At 32.4% G+C, this 26,203-nt stretch overlaps 1 protein-coding gene across 3 annotated transcripts in view; it reads left to right on the forward strand.

Moving 5' to 3' along the window:
• LOC114328000 (zinc finger protein 91) overlaps positions 1-26,203 on the forward strand; it is a 448,200-nt gene that overhangs the window by 175,152 nt on the left and 246,845 nt on the right. For all 3 annotated transcript variants that reach the window (XM_050656367.1, XM_050656368.1, XM_050656366.1), the window contains one exon: positions 22,171-22,202. The gene's annotated coding sequence lies outside the window, so the exon portion shown is untranslated. The remainder of the gene's footprint in view (positions 1-22,170; positions 22,203-26,203) is intronic.

The raw sequence follows: 26,203 nt of genomic DNA on the forward strand, positions 1-26,203 counted from the left end.
GGTTATTCACTATATTTTGACCCCCTTGCAAATTGCTTTATTTACAGAATTAGAAAAAAATGTAAAATACAAAAGTTATTCGATTTTTTAATTATGATTTTTTGACATATTATATATCGTACTAGTGACGTCATCCATCTGGGCGTGATGACGTAATCGACTATTTTTTTAAATGAGAATAGGGGTCGTGTGCTAGCTCATTTGAAAGGTTATTTAATTCTCTATACAGTACTATAAACATTAAGATCATTATTTATACATGGTGTCCAAAAAAATTTTGAATTATTAATTAAACAATATTTAATTAAAAAAAATTTTTTGGACACTCTGCATAATTAATCATGTTAATGTTTATATTCTATCTAGGACAAATCACTAGATTAAATAAAGAAAATCAAACCGAAGAAATAAGGAGAAGAATAAGATTGGCCTGGGCATCATTCGGAAAACTGTCTTATATTCTAAAGAACAGAAAATACCCGCAATACCTAAAAACAAGAGTATTTAATCAATGTATACTCCCTGTTCTAATATATGGCTCTCAGACATGGACGTTTACAAAAGAAAATATGGAAAAAATAGCAAAGACAGAAAGATCCATGGAAAGACAAATGCTGAACATTAAACTATCAGACAGGAAAAGAAACGAATGGATCCGTAACAAAACAAAAGTGAAAGATGTCTCTACCCAAGTAGCAAAGCTTAAATGGAAGTTCGCCGGACACACCCTACGGCAGAAGGATGAAAGATGGACTAAGATGATTATACATGGGAGACCGTGGAACCACAAACGAAAAAGGGGAAGGCCACAGATGCGATGGTCGGATGACCTGAAGAAACACACTGGGTCAAATTGGATGCAAATTGCCCAAGATAGAGATGCATGGAAGAAGGAAGAGGAGGCCTATATCCAAGGATGGATGTTTAGGGCTGATTAGATAGATATAATGTTTATATTACTGGATAGGGAATAGAATAACCTTTCAAATGAGCTAGCACTCGATCCCTATTCCCATTTAAAAAGATAGTCGATTACGTCATCACGCCCAAATGGATGACGTCACTAGTACGATATATATGTCAAAAAATCATAATTTAAAAATCGAATAACTTTTGTATTTTACATTTTTTTTCTAATTCTGTAAATAAAGCAGTTTACAAGGGGGTAAAAATATATTGAATAACAATGTACATTCCCTGGGGCCGCCGGACCGGCTCTGTCCCGTCATACAGCTGACCGACTATAATAACTTTTATTTATATTTAATTTAGAATGTGTGTACTGATTTTCAGCCTTAGTAAATGGATTTAATTACCTTCGTAGGAAAGCAACTTTGATACCCTCTTAGTAACCCCTGTTCTACGTTTCGCTTGACCGACAGCAGTATGTTTCTCTACACAATCACAGTAATCAACTGTGAAAAATCTAGAGTAAATTCAAAGAGATTTTTAAGCGCTGCCTCTTGGACTATACCTTTACACACTGTAAAATACGATTTTTTACATTTCCTTTATTCATTCAAGTGTGTACAAAATTTATCAGTCTTTCAACTACAAAATTCTCTATAACCTGAATTACAAAAAATACTTAAGTAGTAACTCAAAATTGATTTATTGGTAACTCAAAAATAGTAAAATAGTGCTTTCCACTTGAAGGTAGAACAACTGGATGAACTTGCTGCTATACTAATAGCGAAAGAATACACTGGTCTGTCTTCAACTATAGAAACGTAAACATTAACATGCGGTACGTGATATCGCAAGAAAACTTTACGTCAACGTATCTCAAAGATTAAACCCTACTAATACTGCATCAGTTGAGAGCAGGTACAATTACACACCACTTGAAGGTACACAGATGGTGTTCTAGAAATCTTTTACAAAAAAGGTTTTATAAAAGTCAAAATAAAGACACTAAAAGTGTTTTCTTAAGGGATTAAAAGAGACTTCTTAAACGAGGCAATGAAGCAGTTAAACGCCCAAAACCTAACAAATTTTTGCAGTTGGACGAATCTCAATGAAACTTTTTTTCATTTGATTCGTAATTGACATAGGAAACTTTGTGAACAAAAATGATGATGATGAAATAAAAATTGCATCATTGAACAAGGAAAATGCATTTTCCAAAATGCATTTTGAAATGTTGAGAAATAATTAATTTGTAATTCGGAAATAATTGAACACAAGTATCATGACGGCGACGGTCTTCGATGCACCTGGTACTCATAATGAGTCTCTTCTAGAGTTTGATGGAAATTCCATATAAAATCAGTGCAATCTCTTAGGGGTTTTGGGGACGCTGATCACGGATACCATGACAGCGATAGTCTCTGATGCACCTGGTGATCAGGACGGGCTTCAACTCTGGAGTTTTGTTGGAAACTAGATACAAGAGAATAGAATTGTTCCGTGGTGTGGGGTTAGTTGCGTATAATAACCTTATTGTCCACGGAAACAAATAAAATAAAAGTAATAAATAAAACGTAAAACAACTGTCAATAATGTACTTATTTATTTCGGTAAAAAGGCGTGCTTTGTTTATATCTCGTAAGGGCTTGTTATTCTTTTGCCGAGCGAGGTGTTTTGACTGACCGGACTGCAAGTTGTGGCTGAACTAAACTACAAATATTAATTTGTCATTATGTGGTTTTACCATATGACCAGACATGCGATAATTTATTAGATCTGAAAAGCTGAGAAGGCATTTTACCTGAATAGGGATATATTTCGTTTCTTAAAACTGAACAGGCCCTTTTATGCATATGGTTTGGTATATTATCAGCGGAAAAAATGTGAATTTTAAATGGGACGTCTTATTTCGTTTTGAGAGAAAAGTTATTAAAAATTAAAATTAGCAAAATAGTAATTGAACCAGTCCCGGACTAAGAATCTTGAGGCCCCTAGGCAACCCAAGCTAGGAGACCCCTTAAGAAACTTTTGTCCTTTCCCTCCAAAAGCTTGGATAATCTCCTCCATCTCCGAGCGGTATTCCTTTGATCTTATATTAGTGGACTTTTTGTAGATTTATACTTAAATTTTTGTTTCATTTTGAAAAACTTCTTGCTTGAAGAAAAAAAACAAGAAATAGTCAAGAAACTGTTAATTTATATAATTTTGCTAAAATTTTGCAATAAAAAATTATTTTAGTTTTTTTTTGTTATAGTTATCAATAAACGAACGATTAATTTTAAGGTATAATAATTTTTCTAATAATGAAAAACAAAGAAGGTCGTAGAAAAAGTATAGTATTCTACTCACGTGTAATGGCTATTACTCAGTCTGATGAATAACGACACTCGCCTTCAGCTCGTTAAATTTATTTATTTATTTATTTATTTATTTATTTATTTACGGGCGAACCCATTTTACAAAATAAGTACAATTTTAAAACAAGTACAATAATTTAAAAAAGTACAATTAACATGTCAAAGGTTTAAAACAAAATAAAACACTTATAAGCTAAAAATTACAAGACAATTAAACATGAAAGTACACAGACAAATAATATAAATATTAAACATAAAAAGTAGGTACCTACATCTGATAATAACTGTCGTCAAGTGACATTTGACAATACGGCCTTGAATCTATTTAAGCTGTAGGAAAAGTCGAGTTCCTGAAATTGATTTGCAATTCTTTGGCTTCGAGATAAGAACGAATAATGAGCATAATTTGTTCTATGCATTGGTACAGAAAATGAAACCAATTGTCTTGTCTGGCGGTTGGGAACTGCGAAATTAATTTTGGCTAACATATCTGGGCAGTCGATTTGTGAGTTAACCAGCTTACCTAAATAATAGAATTAAGTCGTGATGTAATCGACGGCTTTTTAATGTAGTAATATTTAGCATCTGTAAAATATCGTCATAATGCATATACTGGCCAAGTTTAAACGCAACATGTCTAAGGAATTTATGTTGCACATTCTCAATTTTATCACTATACAACTGATAATAGGGAGACCACACCAAAGAGCAATATTCCAGATGAGATCTAACCAACGAACAATATAGAATCTTTAATGGTTGGATGGACGTAAAATCAGAAGTAACTCGTTTGATATATCCAAGAAGCCTCAAAGATTTGTTAATTATGGTTTTAAAGTGCTCATGAAAAGTTAGTGAGGTATCTAGCCATATTCCAAGATCTTTGATTACAGTTTGTGATGAAAGAAGAGATGTATTAATACTGTAATCATATAGTAAAGGGTTATTAGTTCGATAAAAACGCATGACATGACACTTACTTGTATTCAGTTCCATACCATTATTGATGCACCAACTTTGAAGTTTAGTCAAGTCGTCTTGTAATTTTACAGCATCTTCACTTGACCTTATTACAGAAAATACCTTTAAATCATCAGCAAATAGGAGTACCACACCATGGTGAAAACTTTTAACTATATTGAGGGTAATGCTAGTCTATTTTGTGCCGGTGACAGTTTTTAATAAATTTAATTTTTGAAAATGACCGTTCGCCTGTTGCATTTGTAATTATTAGCGTAAGATAAAAATTCTTATAAGCTACTGACAAATTTCGAAACTTCGATTCGAATTTGTTCTCATAAATAACCAAAAAAGAATATGAGGCAGGAATAAATTATTTTCGCTACAAGTCATGAAGATGGACTATAAAATATTTGAACTGCAGTAGTTCATCTTAAATTTCAGGTTCAATATCAGTATAGTTTTCATGTAGTTTTGAAGCATACACCTTTATTTGAGTATGACTCTGTTTTGGAACAACAAACAAAACACCAAATACTGATACTGAGTTACTGACTCGTACGCTATCAGCTGACGACTCAGCTCAATCATTAACTTATTCAAAATTGGTAGATTCGTTTCAACCTTTAACTTTTCTCCACCCTGTAGAAAAACTTCATTGTATTTTCAGAGTATTGTAGATCGCAGGCTCGTAGTAAGCAAAAATATCTCTTTGGGATTTTAAGAACTCCAAAAGTCATTTTAGAAGCTGAACTGCAGTTTCAAGTTCAACCTCTTCTCTCTGTATGGATTTACCGACAGCGTTGATGAGTTCTAAAATTGTTGCGCAGAACTCATTCATTATGAATGTTTCTGTTTTGACATTTCTTTCAACAAACACTTAGCCTCAGGAACTGTTTCAGCTTTCTGATTAGGGTCTTCAGCAAGAGTACGAAGAGCAGATTTGAAGTTGTAACTTTAGACAAAGCTCTTGTTGCATCAGCCCTTGCAGTCTATCTAGTGCTGCTTGTTCTTTTAAGGACAAGGTTTCGATCGTAGCTTCCCAACGGTGGGTAGAGGCTGAAAAAAAGTTGTACTCGGACTTAACAAATCCAAAATACGATAATGCTCCAACGGGTCCAACGTAACTTTTAGCAGCACTTACTCCAACTAAAGCGAGTGTGCAGCACAAAAAATGTAAATTGCAAGTTTGTTAATCAAAGCCCAGCCTGGAGACTATTGTATTTGCCTTGCATGTAGCGAAAGGCATGGGTAATGAAGGAGAGGGTAGCGAGGCGAGGGGGCGCTGACTCATTCGTTGTTCTTGCTCTTACTATTTTTTTAAGAAACCGTGCAGACTGATAGGCAGTACTGTTTCTTCAACCAAACGGCATTCAATAGCGACTTATTCTCACAACATAGGCTTTCTATGTGAACAAAAGTATGCATTGTAATGTAGTTTTATACGTCCACCATCACTTTTATGGTATTGCGCGATATTTGAATTTTTCAACATAATATGATTTATAGTTTTTATTTAATTCGAATTATAACTTTTTCGTTTTGGGCCCTGCGAGACCCCCTATGGGACCGAGGCCCCTAGGCAACTGCCTACTTTGCCTATTGGTTAATCCGGCACTGAATTGAACCGTGTTGCCACAGAATGAATAGGTATTATACAATCAAAATTCCTCGCGCTGGGCATAATCCGGTCAACTTAGACATCAAAATGCTTGGCAAATAACAAAAATTGCCGGAGAGCCAAATTTTGGTGGAGAGCTAGGGTATACCATAACAAATAAAGTTTAAAAAGTCCCCATCGATCCCATGTGTGCGTCAAAAGTTATTCGGGGTCAAAGGTCAAAATTTGAGATTTTTTGGATTTTTTTCGAAAACGGAAGTTTTATCAAAAAAAAACCTCAAACCAAAGTTGTAGATCTTAATATTCTCTATAAAAATTGTCCTTACAATTTTTTTCCTAAGAGTTACCATTCCTGAGATATCGTGATTTTAAAAGTTACTTTATACATTATATGCACATATAAGCCACGTATATATGTGGCCCTTAAGACAAGTATAAATGCCTATTTGTGTCTCTTTTATATAGTATATTATACTATTCTGAAAATATTTCTTCAAATAGTAATCAGTCCCAAACTGAATTTCCTCTATCCACGTGGCCTTAAAAAACATTTGGCTATACCATTGTATAAAAAAGAACAGATTGTCTATTATAGGCAATGGCTACAGTATTGTCCGTAGGTCTGGTTCATAATATTATCTGTTTCTTTTAGTGCTAAAGGTTCAGTTCAAGTGAATATAAGTATGTACTTATTACAAGCGTCTACCATTTAGTACCGTTACCGTTATTTGGCTACAAAGCTAAACAAGCTAAAAATGACGCAGATGTGCTTATAATTGAGACAGCAATTGAAAAATTTAAGGCAACAAACACAACAATTGTAGTTGGTGAAGATGTTGGTTTGTTGGTACTGATTACTGCAAGGACTCCAGTAGATAAAGTTATTTATTTTCTGAAACCTGGAAGGGCTGAACAGCGAACAGAGATATATCTTCGAATAGTTTATCGGCTTATCCCAAATGCCAAAAGTACATTTTATTTTTACATGCGATAACCGGCTGCGACACTACGTCCGCAATGTACAGAAGGGGCAAAACGTCAGTACTTAAATTATTCGAAAAAAAAAATATTTGACTGACTGCTGTAAAGTTTTTACAGAACTTGATACTACATCGCAAACAAATAATTACGGAAGGAATTCGCTTTCTTTTTGCGGTTTATGGAGCTCCAAAAAAATTATTTGTCTTGATAAATACCGATACTTAACTTTTGTAAACAATACGCAAAACAAGAAACAAGTACAACTATCATGTCTTCCTCCAACATCAGCATCTGCTTTTCAACATTTGTATCGAGTATATTATCAAGTTCAAACATGGCTAGGCAATGAACTGAATCCAGAAGACTGGGGTTGGAAATTAATAGATAATACTCTGGAACCGATTAAAACCTTACTCCCACCTGCTCGAGAAAAACTCCTTAACACTATTTTTTGCAATTGCAAAAAAGGTTGTAGTGCCAAATGTGGATGTAAAAAAGTCGGGTTGCTGTGTTCTCTAGTGTGTACCAACTGCCAAGGACAGTCTTGCTCAAATGTCCAGTTTAGTACAACAGAGGAAGACTCCTGTGATTTTAATGAAGAGACCAATGACTCAGTCACATTTGAACAATTTTTGAATATCCAGCAAGAGGAAGAGGAAGAAGATGAAATCGAAGAAGACTTGACTGTTGAAGTAGACTTTCAAGAATATGAATCTGATTAAAATATCTAAAAAGAAATCAAAACAATAGTTAACCTAATAATCAATAGCAATATCAATAATCAATATCAATAATAAGGTAATATCTAGAACTTGACCGGTATTGTTTCCTTAAATTATCCTAAAATTGTCAAGACAGTTAGTGGAGTAGGCCTACAGGGGGAACCACGGTAAAAAAACGCGCCGAGTACACTACCTCACAGGTGGTGTGGAAACGTGTGCATATCATGTATAATGTGACTCTTTGAATCGCGATATCTCAGGAATGGCAACTCTTAGGAAAAAAATAGTAAGGACTATTTTTGTAGAGAATTTTGAGATCTACAACTTTATTTTAAGGTTTTTTTTTGATAAAACGTTTTCGAAAAAATCCAAAAAATTTCAAATTTTGACCTTTGACCCCGAATAACTTTTGACGCACACATGGGATCGATGAGGACTTTTTAAACTTTATTTGTTATGGTATACCCTAGCTCTCCACCAAAATTTGGCTCTCCGGCAATTTTTGTTATTTGAAATGTCTATATAGACCGGGTTAGCAGTGAGAACTGCGGGTGATAAAGTACCAGGGAATATTGCAGACTGGATCATGCTGGAGAACACTGAAATATGCTTATTATTTTATTCCCGTAAAATAATTTCAAAATTAAGACGTCGAGATAAAAACTCGCAAACAAAGTCACGAATACTTTCTACCTTGCTATAATAATAAAACTGAAGTCATTTCAATTTTTTAAAATTAAGAAATAATATAAAGTAAAGGAAATAAGATAACACATTTGTACATAAGTCATTAAAATTATTACTGGACGGATAAGTTATGCAACAATCAACATCTTGAAGCCAAAGATAATAAAATAAAAATGTACTGCAGATAAAAAAACAAATAAACTCTTGTTTAATGTCTTATACGATATGAAGAATGTTTGAAATTTCACAATTAATTACTAAGTCTAAGCAAAAAATCGTTGATGATAAAATATATTTCAACTATGAAAAAACACAGTATAATTGATTTAACGTGCTTTAATATCTCTGTATGAGATTTAGAGTTTGCACACGATATACCGATTACACAAAATAACCAAATGCAGACGAAAAACAAACAAATTAATGGAAGTAGCTCAACAGTTTGGGATCAGAACAAATGACAGGCAGGGCCGGCGATAACGGGCCTGCACAGGATGCACTGCAGGCGGGCGCCCTTGTTTGGAGGGGCGCCAAAATGGGCTTTTTTCTGCTGGTGTGAACAAAATATTAATTTAAAAGAATCTGAAGGGCGCCTATGCTAGTGTTGCAGGCGGGCGCCTGATACTCTAGCGCCGGTACTGACAGAATGGATGGTACAAGTAAAGATGTCAATAGAAGAATAATATAAAAAAAAATTGGAAAAATCTAACACGTTCGTTAAAGAAAAGCGTGGCTCGTCTTCATCGAATAAACGGTTTTCGCACCACGCTTTTCTTTAACGAATGTGTTAGATTTTTCAATTTTTTTTTATTTTTTGCTTTTTGTTGATTTTTTTAATGTTTAATTTTAGTCACTCGTAACTAAAGAAAAGCGTTTCTTAAAAATATTTTTTTCATATTTTTTTATTTTTTACTTTTTAGTCTTACACTTTTTAAACATTAAAATATATCGACATGCTTATTAAAATACATAGGTATAGGTATGTATAAAACATATGATGTACAAACATGAAAAGTAGTCGGAATCGGCAAAAAATTTGAAACTTTATTGTTTATTTATGAAGCATAACATAACGTAAACAATTAACGTAAAAAGTGAAATTATGTATAGTTCATATAATTAGCTACAATCTGTAAAAGTTTCAACTTTCTTCATTATAAAAAATAAGAGAATTTAAGCATTTTCCGTTAAAATCGTTTTTATTTAAACAATTAATAAACAAAAAATTTTTTTATTGACTATTCGTGTATTGTTCCCGCGAATGCATATATCTGCACATTTTTAGTCATTTGCATTGAAAAAATGGCAGTCAAATTGACGTCCAAAGATTTGACCCAAACGATTGAACTAAAGAAAAAAGCGTTTAATTAATTAATACGACAAAACGAATTCTAATGTTAATTGTAGCACAAAACGTCTCTATCGGTGGTAAACTACGATAAAAACACGAATTTTTTTATTTCGAGTTTTGGTTGAAGTTTTGTTTCGTATCGTATTGAAATTTGACACGAATAAACACCGATTTATATATAAACAAATATATGAGCGAATGTTTAGACTGTCAAACTAACGTCAGAACGTGTATGTATCGATCTGTAAATTGGTGCCGAAACTTGTAATTATTACTGTAAATACTAGTTATTAAAATTAGTTTTCGCTCAAATAGTGACTAATAACAATTGTGTTACGTGTTAATCATCAAGAACAAGCTGTAACGTCAGTCAGTAAGAGATGTTTTCCTTAATAATCTTCCAACTTAAACCCATTCAGTGTCAAACTGTCAATAGTTTTTCACTGTTGCTATCCCGTCCCAACGGACGCCAACGGTTAGGCAACCAGTATTGCAGTGATGTATCCAAGGTTATCACTTATTTCCAGACATCTAAAGCGTAATATAAACAAATTCAAGTTACTTTTGACTACATGAGTAACAATTTAAATCAATGTTCCCACACTGTTAGCATCACCATGTCTGGACCCAATTCTTCCAGTAATCTTACTAGTTCATATGCAACTGCTACTATGACGAAACAACGTCCGAAGTATCCCAAGAAGACCGAAGCAATTTTATAATTAGTTGTACGTCTCTATAGTATCCAATGATTGTAGGTACCTATATCCAATTTTTTTTTCATAATTTTTACCTAATGTTACTTAAGATTTAGAAATTAACTGTTATAATAATTAGTTTTAAGTCCTTATTGTAATTAATTATTGTATAACCAATATTGTTTGTGTCAATGGCCATTGCTGCCGAGACACATAAATTTAAATAAAAAAAATATATGAGCGTTCAAAATTTGAAATGTTATTGTTTATTTATAAAGCATAACGTAAACAATTAACGTAAGAAGTGAAATTATGTATAGTTCGTATCATTAGCTACAATCCGTAAAAGTTTCAAGTTTCTACATTGTAAAAAACAAGAGAATTTAAGCATTTTCCATTAAAATCGTTTTTTTTTATTTAAACAATTAATAAACATAACATTTTTTTATTGACTATTCGTGTATTGTTCCCGCGAATGCATATGTCTTTAAATTTTCATTTATTTGCATTGAAGAAAAGTCAGTCAAATTAACGTCTAAAGATTTGATGCAAACTGTTGAAGTAAAGAAAAGCGTTTAATAAAAAGCGAATAAATACAATATTGTTGAATGCACAAATCCAGAAATATAACGAGTGAGAGAAAGCTGTGGTTATTCCCAATGAACGCTAAAACTGTGCTTCTTTACAGGGCTGAAAAACAAAGCTTCAAATCTTTATAATAAATCTTTATAAATCCTGGCATAAAATTTATCATATTTTTGGTATCAAATTACTTCAACATGTCTAAAAACACAATAGCTTCTTCTTCTTCTTCTTCTTCTTTTTCTGTATTTCATCGTTTTTGTGGTCTTCCCATTGATCGTCTGAACTGTGCGTGAAGTACTTTTTGCGAACTTACGCGATGTATAGCACTCGCTCCGCTGTCGCTCGTGCTCTAAACATCGCGTGCGTTCGCAAAAAAGCATACTTCACGAACTGTTTCATAAGTAACTACTATTATCAAATCTCCGATTATATAAAAATATGAATGTGTAACGAAAAATCTTGATTGCAGAAAATTTAGTTGCATCGCGTTTTCTTCGTGTATGTTGAGGATGTAGAAGCCCAAAGGCAAATCGGGGAAGCGTCAATAGTAGAGTAACAGACTAAACGGAGAAATTGAATCACATCGCAGTGCTGATGCTGACGCTGAAGTCCCGATGATGAATGTGATGAATATGTAAACATATAAGGCGTGTGCAAGAACAACTCATGCTGGTTTCAATGGCTGCTTTGTCCGACATTGAAGAGAAGAACGTTTTACCTCTTGGCTTAATATAGTTATGCATAATATGTCAGATTCATCGTATTTATAATTATTGCTCTAATGAAATTGCAAGGATTTTCCATTATTATAGTCCAGTCGCGTTAGACGAATAACAGGCCTAACCTTGCATTAGGAGTTGCCCCAAATTTTATTTTTCTAATCTTTAGGGAGGGTTAATATTAGTATAAATTTAAAATCTCGACTGAATTCCACCGTTGCGTTAGCCGCCATCTTGATTTTAAACGAGAACCGTTTTTGCTCAATATCTCCGCCATTTTAAATTTTTTGAAAAAAAGTGTAGAAAATGAAATTGTTGAAAATGCGATTTTCTATAATTTCATGCATTATAATTTTTTTCGTGCGGTCGAGATTTTCCGAGTTATGAGGGGAAAATAGTGACAGTTGGAGCATAATTATTGAATTATTGAATTATCTCGTTTACCTTTACAACAAATATGTACCTATACAAAAATGAAGAGAAGTAAATTCTACACAATTTTGATCTCTTTCATTTTTTTGCTAAAATTAATATTTAAGGTAGTACGTATGCGGTAATGGCGCGAGCGTAAGACCGGATTGATTTTATAGCAATTGTTTTTGTTCAATATCTACGCCATTTTCAACTAAAATTGTTCAAAATATAATTTCCTACAATTTCTTTTTAACAATTTTTTTCATGCGGTTGATATTTTCCGAGTTATATGGGAAAATAGTAAAAAGTTGTGGGGGAAGCATAATTATTGAATTGAATTTTGTTTCCGAGCTGCCCCAAATTTTATAATTCTATCCTTTAGCAGAGATCAATATTAGTGTAAATTTAAAATCTCGACTGAATTCCGCGGTTGCATTAGCCGCCATATTGATTTTAAATGAGAACTGTTGTTGCTTAATATCTCCGCCATTTTCAACTTTTCGACATAAATGGTGGGAAAGAAAATTGTTGGAAATACAATTTCCTACAATTTCTTTGGCACAATTTTTTTATACGATAAATATTCTCCGAGTTAAGGGTGAAAATAATGGAAGCGGAGGGGAAGCATAATTATTGAATTGTCTCATTTATTATTAACTTTACGACATAATTGTACATAAACAAAAATAAAGAGAATTATATTTTATACAATTTTTGAAACTTCCAATGAAACGTCAACCAAACTAAGTATATAAAAGACATAAAAAGACATTAAGTTCACTTAATTTTATTAACTAGCGGGTTTTATTGGTTGAATTTGTCGGTCGATATTTTAAGTTTTATGTCAGCTAATATATCGTGATGTTTCAACAATTTTTTTTAAATTTTGGACCCTGTTGGGGGGAATTTTTCCATTTCCCCCCTTGTAGACCCGCCACTGGTTCTCGAAAAATTGTAGTAAATCGTAATTGCAACAATTTCAGTTCTTACACTTTAGTCGAAAAGTTGAAAATGGCGGAGATATTGAACAAAAACAATTGCTACAAAATCAATCAGGTCTTACGCTCGCACCTTTACCACATACGCCCTACCTTAAATATTGATTTTATCAAAAAAATGAATGGCATCAAAATTGTACAAAATTTAATTCCCTTCATTTTTGTATAGGTATATATTTGTTGTAAAACTAATAATAAACGAGTGAATTCAATAATTAAATAATTATGCTACAACTGTCACTATTTTCCCCTCATAACTCGGAAAATATCGACCGCACAAAAAAATTATAATAAATGAAATTATAGAAAATCGTATTTTCAACAATTTCAGTTTGTACACTTTTTGTCAAAAAATTGAAAATGGCGGAGATATTGAGCAAAAACGGTTCTCGTTTAAAATCAAGATGGCGGCTAACGCAAAGGTGGAATTCAGTCGAGATTTTAAATTTATACTAATATTGACCCTCCCTAAAGATTAGAAATATAAAATTTGGGGCAGCTCCTAATGCAAGGTCAAATGCTATCCCGACTGGGCTATTACTTTAATTATTAGTACAAAGAATATACATATAGAAAATCACAGAATTTGGCGACGGGAAGACAAAAAAACCTGACACTTTATGTCATTTTCTGTAACCGCTTAATCATAAGTATAAAGAAAAGAGTATTAATTAAAATAGAGGAAAAAGAAAAGAGAATAAATGTTTTCTTGAATAATTTATTCAAATATTCGTTACCATATTTGCAATATACGAATATAGGTGAGGTGCATTGACCTGGGGATGGTCAATGCATATGGTCATCATCACCATCAACAGCTATTCCATCCGTCGTCGGATGTAAGTCTCCCTTAGGTGTGTCCATTCATTTCTGTTCGTTGTTTTTTGCATCCATTCGTGGCCAGCCATACGCTTGATGTCTTCAGTCCGTATTGTTTGAGGTCTGCCTCTATTTTGTTTGCCCTTGATCGCCATTAGAGAATTCGCTTTGTCCAACGGCTGTCTTTCATTTTTCCTATGTGTCCTGTCCTGCCAGCTCCATTTTAACTTGGCAATCTTCTGGATCACATCTGTTAATATTGATAGTCTTCTTATCTCTTCATTAGAATTACGATTACTGAGCATAATGTTGCGTTATTCATTCCTTCTTAATACGTGCCAGAGTTCTATGAAATCAAATATCGAATGCCTTATTGTAATCCACAAATGCCAAATGAAGAGATTCATTGTATTCATTACACTTTTCGATAAGTGTCCGTATTGTTTGTAGCCGGTCTATGGTGCTATAATCTTTGCGAACTCCTGCTTATTCAAGAGGTTGGTAACTATTGAACTTATTTGATAGTCTGTTCTGTTGGTAATTATTTTGGTAAGCAATATGTACGGATGTGGTAACAGGCTTATTGGTCTATATTTTCGAGTTTGTGTTTGTTTCCTTTCTTGTGTAGTAAAAGTACCTGCAGATTTTGCTAAGAGGTTGGAATGGCACCTTCAAAGAAGCACTTGTTCATTAAATTTTTAACTGCCTCCAAAGTAGTTTGCAGTAGTTTGACCTGCAGCTGTAATGATCTCTTTTGTTATTCCATCCTCTCCAGAAGCTTTTCCATTTTTCGTCTGTTTTAAGACATTTGTAACTTCCTAGTTAGTAATTTATGGTAATGTTTCAGATACTGCATTTAATATTCTTCGTTCTTTATCGTGGTTTTCGGGTTTTGCTTCGTTGGACGAGTATAATACTGTAGGTATATTATTCTTCAACAATATTTTTATTTAACAATAAAACACTGAAAACGTTTGTTTTCTATACTTCCACAAAATTTATTATGACTATGTGACTACAGCTGTTTCGGCAGAGTGCCTTTCTTACTTAAGCAAATATATTAAGACCAATAAGCGCCGAAAGAGAAAGCAACTACAGAGTGGTATTTACAAACTAACTTGTCGTGACTTTCCGAAAACTTACATCGGTCAAACTGGCAGAACCTTTGACAAACGGATAGGAGAACACAAAAGGGCTTTCAACAATAGAAAAACAGACACTTCTACATACGCACTTCACCTTCTAGATCATAATCATTCTTTTAATGAAGAGTTTCAAATTCTGCATATTCAAAATAAAGGCCTTAAGCTATCTTTATTAGAATGTATGGAAATTAATAAATTGAAAAATACAGATATAATTCTGAATGACCAACTCGAGACAAACAGCTCCCCACTCCTCAACCTCTTCAGTTAAAGACTTTAAAAAGGCACACACAGTAAACTAAATCACTTGAGAAAGGCACTCTGCCGAAACAGCTGTAGTCACATAGTTATAATAAATTTTGTGGAAGTATAGAAAACAAATGTTTTCACTGTTTTATTGTTAGATAAAATGAACTTCCATCAAGTAACGGTCGAATCCATCAAATAATATTTTTATTATCTGTTTTTTTTTCATGTATTATAGTGATTCTACTTTTGTATTTTATCTGATATCTTTGTTGTCGGCCTTTGCTTTTTAAAGTTTATAACACTTTCATGCTGTGGTTTTTCTCTATAATATTTTATTTATCTTTTTGGTTTTGTTGTCCCTGATGTCTTGTCTTATTCTTTTTCTTATTGGCTTTATATAGAAATATATTTGATTGTTAATGGAATATAACAAGAAGGCAATTAGCTACGACAGACGCCTTCTAAAGGAAAAATAGACAAAGAAGCTAAGAAATTAAAGAAGAATTGGGAGTATCGGCGAATAAGATGGGTAATATCACATAATCAGCATTAATTAGTTTATTTGGGAATACCATGTTGACATAATGCCAGATGAGAGATAGAAGAATTCAGCAGAAGACCAAACGGCTTCTATTGTCCTGGAAATAGACCTCTATAAACTCCTTCCACCGATCTCTCTTTCTGATCAACATACTGTGACGAATTACCGACAGCAAATAACAGGTTCCGTCTCAACAGCTCGTTACGTATGAAGACATCTGGAAGGATGACTCATCAGACGAGCGAGGAAAAGATTTCTCGAGAAAGATCGCCTACGCATTACTAAAGTTGGGCGGTTCCGTTTTTCTGGAACGTTCAAGAACATGGCTTGTATTTTTGTATTCAATAGAAATAAGGATGGAATTTTTAGGAGTAGTTAGTCTGTAAAATAAATTCGTCTGTAACTTGTATAAATAAATTCGTATCAACCAACCGAGAGTATTATTTTAACCGTAAGCATGCTACATTATTTTCAATTTGTTCCAGCTATTTTTTTTATGTCATGTAACTCGTATTATTAACGAATTCGTATTATTAAAATAAGAAGAAGAAGAATATGTTTTCTGTGCTATAATTATTTTTATTTTTGACTGATGTTACACACAATATATGTGTATAGACATAGATTCTATAACTTCTTCATAAACTAATCTCTGTCCTATGAGATAAATTGAGATAAATTTTATGAATTTTTTAAACAAATTATTCAATAATTATTGTTTGGTTCATTGAAAATCAACCTGTAGTTTTTGCCGTATAGCTCATTTCTTTGTTTTAGGATTTCACTAACCATTATCTACCAACAAATATCATCAGGTTGTACAAAATAACTCGTTATCTTATCTATTCTACACCAAATATAGGTATATGTTATCACATTTCGAAATAATTTCCTACTAACAATACCTACCTTATTAGACCAGTTTGTTCACAATGATGGAGTAAATAAAGAATTGGTATTTCTATAAATATTATTTTTAGAAATATATGTTGTTAAAAATTTAATTGACGAGTTATCGCAAATGATGTTATGTAGGTTTAAGTAAAAATTAATCAATATATAAATCAACTATTCAATTTGCTTTAATATAAACAATATAATTTTAGCAAAAATGGGAATGTTAAAGAAGATTTATTTATCTAAAAGAATAAAACGAAAAATGAAAACATTGCTTTCGATGATGGATGCCTCGTACATCTTCATCCACTTTTGGATATAGGCCACAGAAGTTGTTCTACCGATCTCTGTCATGTACTTATCCGTTATTTCCTGTTCTGTCTCTCATATGACGCTACAGCCCAAGTCGGGGCCTGGCCTACCCCAGCATCCACCTCTGACCCTGGCTACTGTCCTCCAGCAGCTGTCTTATTTGGTTATATAAGTCTTGCGTCTTCTCTTTTTCTTTCTTCCTCGCATTTTTCAGTTATTCTAGCTCCTAAATATAGAAATTCTTCTACTGCCTCTATTTGGCCTCTATTAGTACGTTCTTTAAAGGTAAAATATTGCAAAATCTTTAAATTTTAAACAACCCCTTGGAGTAACAGGAAATTTGGCATACGCATAGCTAACATGTCAAAGAAAAAAGTGATATGGTGCCGATGTGTGCTTTTGATATGCTGGTGGTGAGTTTGACCCCCCTTTGGGGGTGAAAATATATGTTCGAAATAAGTCCGGAAATGGATAAAATGACTAATTACAAGCAACGTTTGTTCTATAAAGTTTTTCACCAAGTTAATAGTTTTCGAGTTATTTGCGAGTGAATATGTTAATTTTTCTACAAAATAACCACGTTTTCAGACGGTTTTTCGCAAATAACTCAAAAAGTAAGTATTTGGTCGAAAAAAAAATACTTATCAAAAATATAGCACGTAAAAAAGTGAAAAACATGGTGTATATATTAGGTCACTATACCTAGTAGAAGTAGAGTTATAGCTAATGAAAAATAGGTTCATATTCGTCAAATTCCAAATCGAATATTTTAAGGTGCCATTTATTTTTGTTTAAAAAAAAATTTTAGCATCAAAAGTAAACAAGTTAGCTCAAAATAAAGTTGGTCCTTTTTTTTGGTAAGAAATCGGAAAAATCACCCCCTAATTAACATTTCAAATGAACTTGTAACCACTTCACAAGTTTTTTACTCGCGTATGTATTGATCATATGATCTGTATGTTTCATCGGTTTAAAGTCCTTATTTTTGGAAGAGCTGTAGTTAAAAGGGCTTGAACGAGTCACTTATCACGAGTGTATGCAAATTTAGAAACACCGAATCTTAACCAATTTTTGTCTTACAGAAAAACAAAAAAATACAAAATATTCAAAAAAGTAAAGCCGACTTTTTTATTGTTTAAGATTTTTGGTATCTCTAACAGTTTTTAAGTTATTTTGAAAAAAAGCATTTTTTTCAAAATTAAAATTTTTAAAAATTTCAATTTTTTTCAAAAATAATTGAATCGATGAAACTTACAGATCATATAAACACAACATAAGTAAAATAACTTGTGAAGCGGTAACGATTAATTTTATTTAAGTTGCTAATTGGGGGGATTGATCTTCCTGATTCTTTTTTGCCAAAACAAAAGGGACCAACTTTATTTTGAGCGTAACTTGCTTACATTTGATGCTAGAATTTTTTTTTTTATAAAAACAGAAACAAATCTTGTTTTAAACACTTTAAAAAAGTTGTATTGTGTTTTCCCCAAGAATGCTTTATTTGGATATTTCACATTGAATTATTATATTCGGAATTTTTCGAATATGAACCTATTTTTCATTAGCTATAACTCTGCTTTTGCTAGGTATAGAGACCTAACATATACACCGTTTTTCCACTTTTTTATAGGCTATAGTTTTGATAAGAATATTTTTTCGACAAAATGCTTAGGTTTTGAGTTATTTGCGAAGAACCGTCTAAAAACGTGGTTATTTTGATGAAATATGAACATATTCACTTTCAAATAACTCGAAAAGTATTGATTTGGTGAAAAAACCTCTATAAAACAAATGTTGTTTAAAATTAGTCAGTTTATCCATTTCGGGACTTGCCTTGGACATATATTTTTTCACCCCGAGATTTTTCACCCCAGGGCAAAAGCACACATCGGCACCATATCACTTTTTTTCTTTAATATGTTAGCTATGCGTGTGCCAAATTTCATGGCAATCCAAGCGGTTCTTTAAAATTTACAGCAAAAACCGTGAAATAATGTACATACTATATTTGCTTCATACTCTCACAACTTTGTATTTCTTTTGATTTAGCTGCAATTCTATTTTGAAGACATTTTCCACCATTCTACTCAGTATGTCTTGTAGTTCTTTTTCACTGGTTGCTATAATTGCTAGATCATCCGTATAGGCCATAATTTGATGTCCTTTATACTCGTATATTATATCACCTTTACGGTTCATATTACTATCTCTCACTATTTTCTCAAGCACTATATTGAACAGTAAAGTTGATAGGGGGTATCCTTGCCTTAATCCGGATTTGATGGTAAAGTCTTCAGATAACTGGTCTTGAACTCTCACATTACTCGTTGTTCCTGTCATTGTCATCTTTACTAGGTTAATTTTTTTTTGCCATAGTAAATTCTTCTAAAATATTTATCAGCTTATGTCTTTTTATGGAGTCGTATGCTTTGCTGAAATCAAAGAAGAGAATACATAGTTGTTCTTCTACCCTTTCTGAAACCTGCCCGGTATTCACCAAGTTATGGTTCAACTATTTTGTCTATCCTCTTTTTTTGTTAGGGAAGCTATAACTTTGTATGTTACGTCTAATAAAGAAATTCCTTGATAGTTATTAGTACATTCCGTACTATCGCCACTAATTGGAATTATCTTTCCATATTCCCATCTTTTTGGCATTTGTTCTTCTTGCCAAATTTTAAGTATTATACTGTATATTTTATTTATTAGTTCTTTCCGTCCGTATGTTAAGTTCTCAGCATTAATTCCATTGCTTCCTGGACTTTTATTATCCTTTAAATTTTTGATAATTTCTTCTACTTTTGATGTAACTGAACTACTGAAGCATTTAATTCCTTAGTGTTACTGAAAACAATGCAATTAGCGAATCTAAGATGGTATAAGTAGTAGCAGTCGTTATTTTCTTTATCATTCCAAAACGATATCTTTAATATGGATTTTTAATCATCTCAATATTTTTCATTAATTTTATACCCGTTCTATTCCCATCTCTTCTGTTTTTTCTTCTTCTTCTTCGTCCTCTTCTTCTTCCTGTTCCTCTTCCTCGTCATCTTTTTCTTTCTCTTCCTCTTCCTCTTTTTCGTCCTCTTCCCCTTCCTTTTCTTCTTTTTTTCTTTTTCCTCTTCTCCTGGTGCAGTATAGACTGGAGGTTTGCGATCACTATGTACATCAAAATCTTCCCTATTTTGCGCCGCCCTTAGTAATTAATTGTGTAACAATCATGACTGTCCAAGCCTGCGAATTCATGATAATGCTCTTGAGTCTAAGCCTCTTCGGCCTTCCATTTCATTATATTATTAGTCCTAGTAGTATATTTGTCATTTTTCATTATGTTGCCTATATAGGTACAAAGTAGTTTTTTCTTATTTTTTATTTTCTGATGGGTATTTTGAAGTTGAAAGTTAATTTGGCCGTCGATCGGACGGCCAAGTTGACTGAGGCGCAGTCGATCGACAAGTTTAGTGGATTTGCGATCGTGGTTCGAGCCCCAGCCTGTTCATTTGAAATTAATAAAGTGGCCAACGTCTTAGTATAAAATTCAATAGAATCTACGACTTGGTCTGGAATAAACTGGCGTCTGATCGGCCTATGAAGGAGCGGTACGGTAAGGGATAAGGACTTGCGGCTTGGTGATACTCCTCCATAGATTCCTACCGCAGGGCGTTGATGCCTAATAACGGTGTATATATTATATATACAGCGTGTCTACTTAAGTTGGAAACATATGGGAAACTTTTTTATTATTAATTTTACGAAAAAAAGATATTTTTCATAGAAAGTTCTTTATACCCTAGAGCCCCTAATTCAATCATCAGATATCAAACTTTATTAATATTATACGAGGTATGTTAAAAAATGTGAATTTCTTTCAAGAGTAAAGTACCTTTATTTCTTTCAATATCGAAAATTCTTATTATGAAAAGTTGTTTGGAATTAAAAACTAAGATCAAATATGCAATTACATGCTTCTAATTGAAAAAAAAAATATTTTACAAATTTTTCGCAAAGTGGATACTTAACTTCGTTTTTATTTATTACACATATGATAACTCTTTTATTATTAGTTTTACGAAAAAAAAAATTATTCTTTATAAAAAGCTCTGTATGTCCTCACACCTAAGATGCAACCATCAGATATAACATTTTATTAATTTTATACGAGGTATGTCAAAAAATAATATGAATTTCACTCAGAAGTAAAGTAACTTTATTTTTCACAATATTGAAAATTGTTATTAAAAAAGTTGTTTAGAATTAAAAACTATGTTTTAATATGCAATTACATCATTCTAATTGAAATATTGTGAAATATAAAGGCATGGGCGCCCATACCCATAAGCAGGGGGGGCGTGGCCCCCCCTAGCTTTTCAGTTGCTGTATACTATATATGGTTATCCAAAGTATACAAAATATAATGTGCAACATCTTCACGTCTGCCCCGCTCCTGAAAATTTTTATATGGGCGCCCGTGTATAAAGATACTATACTCAAGAGCGAAATTCATATTTTTTGACATATCTCGTATAAAATTAATAAAAATTGATATATCATGGTTGCATCTTAGAATTTAGACCTTGCTGAGCGTTTTATAAAGAATAACTTTTTTTTTTTTTTTCGAAAAATGAGTAATAAACGAGTTATCATATTATTTGTAATACAAAATGAAAACGATGTGTATTCATAACTTTGAGAAAAATTTGTAAAATATTTTTTTTTCAATTAGAAGCATGTAATTGCATATTTGATCTTAGTTTTTAATTCCAAACAACTTTTTATAATAAGAATTTTCGATATTCAGAGAAATAAAGGTACTTTACCCTTCAACGAAATTCATATTTTTTTACATACCTCGTATAATATTGATAAAATATGATATCTGATAATTGAATATTAGGTTTTAGAGCATGCAGAACTTTTTATGAAGAATAACTTTTTTTCGTAAAATTAATAATAAAAAAGAGTCCCATATGTTTCCAACTTAAGTAGACACGCTGTATAAAGTTAATTTCATATAATCGAATGAGCTATCCTCTAATAAAGTCGTCCCAGAAATGCACCTTAAAACCATTGACAATATCATGTAAATCGTGTACTTTAAAATGCAAGGTCCCCCAATGGAAAGTGAATAATAGACACATCATATAGTTTTTGATTCCATATAAAATATTTTTTAAAAATAAATAATGTATTGTCTCTTATTTTCAGATCAGAAAGAAGAAATTAAAACTTGGAGAATTGTAAGTTTTTATATTTTATTATAATACTTGCTGACACGGAATTAAATAACGTGTCAAAATTCAATAACTAAAAATTAAAAAAAAAAACAAGAAAATACTCATAAATTTTATGGCAGAAAAAAGTTGAATCAATTCAATGTTTTCGGATAAACAATATTTTTATTTATTTTTGCGGCGCGTAAGTCCTACAACGATGACGGTTTTCCGGCGCGCGAATAATAAAATTGTCCGTAGCGTAACATGGAAACTCCACGTTTATTCCGCAAACAATGTGGGACAATGTCCCACTATTCATATTCGTTATCTACATCATTGCATTTGTTGCAAATATAATATTTCTTTTTCATCCGGCAATATGTTATATTATATTTTTGATAATTCTTTAATTTTCTTGTATGCATGAAAAAACTGAGATGCAGAAAAGAAATAGTTTTAGAGCCAACGTACAGTTGAATACTAGTTCAAAAAATCGTAGAACAGACAGGGCCGTGCGGTCCTATGATGCGGTGAGGCAGCCGCATCAGGCGGCATCACAAAGGGGGCGGCATAATCAGTAAAATCTAACATAATAATGGATAATTCAACATTATTGGAGAGAAGTTTTGAAAAGAATTAGACTTTTGGCCCTACAATGTTTAGTTTTTCGTGGACCAACTGATCATTTGTTTCAACCTAATAACGAAAACTCTTTTAAGTTAGTACAATAATTGCTCTCTGAGTTTGATCCAGTAATGGAAGAACATATCAGGATAGTTCAAAATGAGTCTAATACATGGTTTGTGACTTATTTAAGCAACAGTAGGCAAGATGAATTGATCAGTTTGATGGGTAACATTATTTTAAACAAAATTGTCGAAATAGTAAAAATCGCCAAATATTTTTCGATAATCGCCGATTGTACCCCAGACGTAAGTCATATTGAACCATGGACGTATAAATAAAGATATAGCGGATAAGCTTTATTTATACGTCCATGTATTGAACAGCTCGCATTGACGATAAGAGTTGTCGCTTTTAATTCTTGTCAGAACAAATAATAATATCGAAGAATTTTTTATTGTTTTTTTTTAAGCTAGTGATTCAACCACTGAAGGTTTAACAGAACTTTTTTGACAAATTGGGAAAAGTTAGGTCTTGAGTTAAAATGGCTTAGAGGACAAGGTTATGATAACGGGACCGATATGAAAGGAACAAGAAAGGATGTGCAAAATAGAATACCTACTTGAAAAATAATATCCGAGAGCGCTTTAGCTGCCCTGCGCATGCCACTCTTTAAAATTAGCCATAAATGACGCAGCGTTTTCTTCTACAGAAACAACAACATTTTTTTTATAATATACAAGAACTGTACACTTTTTTTCTGGTTCTACAAAGCGTTGAGAAGTTCTGAAAATAACATGTTTCACAACTAACTCTAAAACCGTTGAGTGCTACTAGATGGTCAAGTCGAATAGATGCATTGAAATCTTTAGGATTTCAATTTTGTGAAATATGTATAATGATGCCTTATTCGAAACAATAGAAGACATCAACAAAGATCCAGAAACTAAAGTCAAAGCACGAGGATTTGCAAAAAATATTAAAAATTATAAATTTATATGCGACGCAGTTCTTTGACATGATATTGTATTTCAAACAAATTCAGTCTCGAAGACGTTGTAACATGTAACTATAAATTTGTCAGATTGCGTAAAAATGTTGTCAGAAACTATAGAAAAAATGAAAAGTTACAAACAATCTGGCTAAGACCAAATGAAAATTATTGTTAATGAAATTGCAGAAAATCTTGATATATGTTCCGAATTTCCAGCTGAAAATGAAATTGGAGCTAGGAGAAAAAATCGCCAATTTAATTATGAAAAATCTGTGAATGAGTTCTTAACAGAGGAAGATAAATTTAAAATAAATAATGTTTCATCTATATTTTAGACATTGCCATTCATTTTTTGATTGGCCGATTTTCGCTTCTAGAAACTCATTATAAAATTTTTAAATTTTTATATGATATTTTCAATGGAGGAAAACGGATGATAAAACACTAGAAAAATATTGTATGAATCTTCATTCAATACTTTCAACAGAAAAAGAATAAGAATCGGATATAGAGCCAAATGATCTAGAAAAATTGCGTATATATATCTCAAATGATACCATACTCCATGAAACCTTCTTTTTAAGGTTTTGAGATTTTGAACAGTTTGTGCCAAAATAACCTAATTTCTTTATACCCAAATATAGTTGTACCACAAAGAATTTTATTAACACTCTCTGTCTAGGTAGCTAGTGGGTAAAGAAGTTCTTCAAAATTAAAAATTATTAAATCGTCTTTATTCGTCGTTATTCGTCTTTCAATGCCAGATGGCGCTAGCCACCTACTATCATCACTTCAGTTGCAATGGGTGGGAAAACCTCTCGATACGAATCATTTAAAATATGGAGAACAGTGCCTACGTTCCTTCCGATGAAGGCTCCAATAAGAGCCGAAAATCGCGATTCAAGGGACTGGACTGCACTCCGTATTCTAATTGAAAAGTAAGATTGTTTTGCCTTCGCATTGCAACTGAATAAAAATGGTATACATTTTTATTTTATAGTCGTATTACTCCGTAGAGTAACTAGGTGCATTTTTCCGTTGGAACTTTACCAGCTGCAGACGGGGGATGTGAATTGCATAGTGTAGAATTCCTTCCCTCTCGTCTTCACTGCAGCATCCATTTGACTTGCAAATTGTAGAAGTCTTGGAGGTGTCACCAGGAAAGTGTACCAATAAGTTTTCAATTTAAAAATCTTTTAGTAATATTTTTAATATTTTCCATATTAATAATTTACTATTAGGATTGAAAACTACTTCGTCTATTAAAAACTATTTACTAAACTCCATAAGATAAACAAAACTAAAAAATATAGTACTCATTTCAATAGAGTCCTCACTAGCTGCTACTTTAACCAATCTGATTGACGAGTTTACCAAAATTAAAGTCAGTAAGAAGGAGAAAATTGTAATGTTAGTAAACATTATTATTTAATGTTAATACATATTTCATTTCATTTAAAGTATGTTTTATTTTTAAAATAAAAGTTTTCCTTTATTTTGTGTAGGTTCATTTAATAAAAATAAAAGTTAAGTTTCAATAATACTTAAGGGGCGGCATTTCGAAGACTTGCATCATATTGAAAAGATGTACAGCACGGCTCTGAGAACAGATAAAATAAAACGAGATAAATCTGTCATAAATTTAACTGAATGAGGTCGCAGAAACTAATTTGACAAATTTGACTGAATCTGTGAGTTAAGTGTTAAACTGGCTATATAAAAAAAATCTATTGTAATAAAATTAGCGATTGGAAACATCATACAATAAAATTATTTTAGAGTGAATAGATATAATTGGGCGATCGGTTTTATGGTAATCAAATCAAAACATTGATAATCAAATATTTTGCTGGAGTGTTTATATTTGTTTATTACCGCGTTTAACTCTTTGTTTGCTTGTATATTATAAAAGTATAGACGCTTTACTGATAATTTTTAAAATATACCTTGCGACGAAAAACAACAATAAAAAACAACAATCGGTTGAAAGACAAATATTTTTGATAGAGTTGATTAAAATCAAATTAATCAAATAAGGTATGGTAGGGGAGCAAAGTATGCTAAATGTGCAGTCACTCGAGCGCTTTGGTGGCCTATTGGGTTGTGAAGAGTAGGTCCTAAAACCAAAAAAAGTTAAGTAAAGTTTTCCATTTTAGTGGGCGCTTGCCATTTTTTAATTTTCCATGTCCAACAATCGTGTTTTCCGATTATAACGCCATCTATGCATAATTCGAAAAAATGTTTCGAATAAAAGTTACTTATTTTTACGTAAGGAATCCAAATCTGCAATAAAAAATGGGGGTTCCTATTTAGGATTTTAAAGTAACCCCCCACCCCACCTCCGTGGGATGTCGTGTGTGATGCCATTGTATAGATTTTTCAAAAATATTGAATAAGTGTATTTTAC

Source organism: Diabrotica virgifera, chromosome 7 (genome assembly GCF_917563875.1).
Source record: "Diabrotica virgifera virgifera chromosome 7, PGI_DIABVI_V3a".
NCBI classification, from domain to species: Eukaryota; Metazoa; Arthropoda; class Insecta; order Coleoptera; family Chrysomelidae; genus Diabrotica; species Diabrotica virgifera.